The sequence below is a fragment of the Semicossyphus pulcher genome, unplaced genomic scaffold (assembly GCF_022749685.1).
Source record: "Semicossyphus pulcher isolate SPU_LCO1_2020_fin unplaced genomic scaffold, fSemPul1.0.p SCAF_18, whole genome shotgun sequence".
Lineage (NCBI taxonomy): Eukaryota > Metazoa > Chordata > Actinopteri > Labriformes > Labridae > Semicossyphus > Semicossyphus pulcher.
Window position 1 is genome coordinate 25,607,641 of NW_027211691.1, and position 4,804 is coordinate 25,612,444.

Below are 4,804 nucleotides of genomic sequence, written 5' to 3' on the forward strand. Positions count from 1 at the left end.
GGAGGAGGAGGCTTAGGAGATGAAGTCCTGCGCACTGATCGTCAAACTAAAACATTTGAGTAGTTTGAGGTGATATTTTGACATGATTTTGTTGTTCTGTGTATATTATGTCATAACAGTTCCCTCATCTTGCGAAGTGGGACCTGTACAGGAGTCACATATCAGTGGAAGTGTTGAGGTCCTCAGTGTGAGGTCGTCCAAATCCACTCAAGAATCAGATGGTAGGAAGTTACTTGAGCAGCAACTGACAATTTCCTTTTCATCATTGATTATTCGCTCACTGTTCTTATTCATCAATTATATTGTCTATCAATGTCAGGAAGTAATGAAATAATCACTGTGAATACCAATTTATGATGGTATTCACATTTAATATTAGCCTATGTCATGATGAATTTAATGCTGAGGTGTTGTTTTGTTCTTGTAGAAGAAGCACATGACATGACAACAGAGACCTCACCCTCAAGACCTCCAGACAAGCGGAAAAGGACTCAGAAAACAGGTAAATTCTTCTTCTGTCTTACTCGTGTTTCCTCCTGTGAAGTAACAGCCCTGTAGTTTCCTATAATGTCTTATGAACTTAATACTTTTCTTCATTTGTGGCTACTTTGAAAATATGTAACTTCACGATGTAATGATATTGTCTCATCTGTTTTTCTCCTCCTGAAGGGTCCTCCAAAAAAAAGAGGTCAAAGGCCAACTCTGAGCCAGTTCCAGATTCAGATGGTAAGGACACAACTTCACGGTAAAAGCAGGAGCACTGTGACTCAGTGGTAGAGTCGGTTGTCTTTCAGTCAGAAGGTCGGAGGTTCGATCCCCAGCTCCCTCAGGCTACATGTCGAAGTGTCCTTGGGCAAGACACTGAACCCCAAATTGCTGATTGCTTTTGAATGTGATATCTGATTGACAGTTGGGCACTTTACGTAGCAGCCTCTGCCATCAGTGTGTGAATGTGACATGTAGTGTAAAAGCAACTTTGAGCTAGAAAAGCGCTAAATAAGTACAGTCCATTTATATGCGTATTATTGTATCTTTCAGTATGATAGGTTGTAGTTAATTCTGAAGTGTTGTTTTGTTCCTGTAGAAGAAACACACGACATGACATCAGAGACCTCACCCTCAAGACCTCCAGACAAGGGGAAAAGGACTCAGACAACAGGTAAATTCTTCTTCTGTCTTACTTGTGTTTCCTCCTGTGAAGTACACACTGTTTTATGATAGTAGAATTGTTCCGCTTTCACGCTTCCTGTGACGACGCTTCCTGTGACGCACATCGGGACTTCCGTGAGATCGAAAGCTGTTGTTTACTGTGTCTCTCTCCTTCTCCGTCTATCTTTGCTGTTTATTCTTCTTTGATTTCTTAGCCTTCATAGTCACACTGGTTTTGTACCTTAGCTAACGCTAGACTTTATAACCTGTACATATTTTGTCGAATTGAGCTTCTTTTAGTGGGTAGTCTGTTGCTGCCCGGTTAGCTTCTTCAAACTAGCCTAGCTCATTGCTTTTTTGCCTTTCACCGCAGTCAACACAGCCTCGATAAACAAGTGTTACGATGGCCTGTGCTTGCTGTTCTTTAGTTACTGATAGGGTGTCTCTATTAGAGAGACGTGTCTGTGAGCTAGAGCTGCTTCTTTCAGCCAGAAACACGGGCACTGCAGATAGTGTTAGCCCCGGGCCTGATAGCAGGCCTGCTAGCCTTAGCACTAGCTCAGTCTCGTAGGCAGCTGCTGTGGATTTTGTTCCTGCTTGATTGCGGCGTGGGAGGGGGCGCAGGAGCAGGTCACTGGTTGTGTGGCCTGGCCAGCAGTCACCCCTCCCAACTGCTAACCAGTTTTCTGTCCTTGCTAGCCCTGTTGTTAGTCCGGCTGGCTTGCGTGCCTCCCCACTAAACTCCACACGCTAGTGATAGGGGACTCCATTACCCGCAACGTTAAGTTAGCGTCGCCAGCCACTGTTTGCTGTTTACCTGGGGCCAGAGCTTCCGACATAGAGGCTAATCTTAGGGTGCTGGCACCAGGCAGGGAGAAACAGGGAACTCAGGCACACAGCACCACAAGCTACAGCAACATTGTAATTCATGCTGGCGCCAACAATATTCGTCAGAAGCAGTCTGAGATTACAAAAGATAGCATAGCCAGGACTTTTCAGGCTGCAAGTAAGATGTGTCGGCATCGAGTAATTGTCTCTGGTCCCTCACCCCAGCGGGGTAATGATGACACGTACAGTAGGCTTACAGCTATGAACCGCTGGCTGGTGCGTCACTGTAGGGAGCAGGGATACAGGTTCGTGGATAACTGGCCCTCTTTCTGGGGTCGCCCCCACCTGCTGAGAGCACACGGCCTTCATCCTACTGGAGTCGGCACTGCTGTTTTGTCTAGCAATATAGACAGGTGTTTAAAGCAGGTTTGACAGGTGACTAGAGAGCCTGCTGGTGTTACTGTTACTGTTAGTGCTGGTATGGAGTCCACTAGCCTGGTTAACATGGTTAGTCAGGGACATAGCGCAGAGTACCAGACTGATTAGTTTATATTGAGACTTTCACCTTCCCTCGCCACTTTTTAATTGAATCATCCTCTAAATGTGTAAATCATAATAATCTAATCTTGATCTCCACCTCTGAAAGTGGGGGAAATGTCTCAGCATGCACCTTACACAGTCTTACATAATAAAATACCGAAGCTAATCACTACGATATCCCGGCATCCCTACCTGCATAGGCAACCAAAACTTACTACTACTACTACTAAAAGGTACCTTGTTCCAATTCCTAAATGATCTACCATAAGCTCCACTGAACGGCCTGTCGCTGGAAACTGCTCCGATGAGCTTAAAACCCGAAAATTTTGCTTTATTAATATTAGATCACTGTCAACCAAAGCCTTACTGATTAATGATTTGATCACTGAGCATGAGCTGGACATGATTGGCTTATGTGAAACATGGCTGAAGCCTAATACTTTTCTGCCATTAAATGAAGCCTCTCCTCCTGACTATAACTACGCCCATGTTGCTCGGGCCTCTAAACAGGGGGGAGGTGTTGCTCTAATCTACAAATCTATTTTCAGTCTAAGCTCCAACCAGGATATTAAATTAACTTCATTTTAGGCTCTTGTTTTAAAACCATCTTCATCAAATAGTAACAGCCTTGTCCAATCTTGATCTCAAGCAGGCCTGCAGGAAAATGGAACGAGCATGGCGCAAATCTAAATTGGATGTTTATTATCATGCTTGGCGTGATTGTGTACTTAAGTGTGCTCTAAATACTGCTAGAACAGCATATTTCTCCAGCCTAATAACCAATAATAAACACAATCCTAGATTTCTCTTCAACACAGTGGCTAAACTTACTCAAAAACCACAGTCCGTGAGCTGTGCACCCTTTAATGCAAATGATTTCTTAGATTTCTTTTGCAATAAAATTGATGAGATCAGAATCAAAATTAACTCATCATCTCTGGCTTCCTCGTCAAAGTTTATTAAAAAATATCCTTCTGCTGATTCTCAGTTAGTCTCAGCTCTAAACACTTTTGAAAATATCTATGTTATGTCTCGTATTATTGTATCTTCCAGTATGATAGTTTGTAGTTAATGCTGAGGTGTTGTTTTGTTCTTGTAGAAGAAGCACATGACATGACAACAGAGACCTCACCCTCAAGACCTCCAGACAAGCGGAAAAGGACTCAGAAAACAGGTAAATTCTTCTTCTGTCTTACTCGTGTTTCCTCCTGTGAAGTAACAGTCTTGTAGTTTCCTATAATGTCTTATGAACTTAATACTTTTCTTCATTTGTGGCTACTTTGAAAATATGTAACTTCACGATGTAATGATATTGTCTCATCTGTTTTTCTCCTCCTGAAGGGTCCTCCAAAAAAAAGAGGTCAAAGGCCAACTCTGAGCCAGTTCCAGATTCAGATGGTAAGGACACAACTTCATAATCAATGCAGAAACACTGTTATATGCGTATTATTGTATCTTTCAGTATGATAGTTTGTAGTTAATGCTGAGGTGTTGTTTTGTTCTTGTAGAAGAAACACACGACATGACATCAGAGACCTCACCCTCAAGACCTCCAGACAAGGGGAAAAGGACTCAGACAACAGGTAACCTTCATGCACTGAAGGATATGTTGCTACAAGTCAGCCAAGAGAGACAGCTACTGAGTAGTAACCAAAAATGACAAGTGAAGTTGATCTCCTGTATTTTCAAAGGTAATGCAAGCACTATATGGAAACGGCATCATCCATTTTAGTGTATCATATTTACTGCATCACCGGCACCAATAAATAATAGGTTGCTGAACTTTGCTCCGTTTAGGACATTTTACATCCACAAGGTTTATTTTTTATTATCAAGGTTTTTACAGACTCCTGTCTGCAGCTCTCCTCACATCGCTGCTAAACCACAACTATGTATCAGATTGAAAAAGCTACATGCCTAACAGAGCTATTGACTTGGAATAAGTCATAAACTAGCTTTAGTCTACTATGGACAGTAGTAGATTGCAAAGCAGCTGCATTCACCACTTGGCAAGGTTGTAAAGGTAATATTGGGTATTGTATGAAGTACAGTGATCTAACTAGTCTTTTTCAAAAATAAACAAGTAGAAAAAGAAAACCATCCATCCATAACATACAGAGGACTGCATAATATTTAACTTCGTGAGGATGTCAGCACCATTCTACATTTATTTTTTTGCTCATTTCTGTTTCAGGTGTGGAGCCACAACTTCTCTCCCAGAGAACAAGCCATCGCAGGCCTTGGAGTTCAAAAGAAAAAGAAGCAGTGTGGCGACAGCTGGGTCGGT

The 4,804-nt window shown here is 42.4% G+C and overlaps 1 long non-coding RNA gene across 1 annotated transcript; it reads left to right on the plus strand.

The window, feature by feature from the left end:
* Positions 1–3,655: 3,655 nt before the first annotated feature.
* LOC138595599 (uncharacterized) lies at positions 3,656–4,102 on the plus strand. The gene is made up of 3 exons (XR_011308553.1): positions 3,656–3,691; positions 3,859–3,915; positions 4,026–4,102. It is a non-coding gene; the product is annotated as an uncharacterized lncRNA (long non-coding RNA).
* The last annotated feature ends 702 nt before the right edge of the window (positions 4,103–4,804 follow it).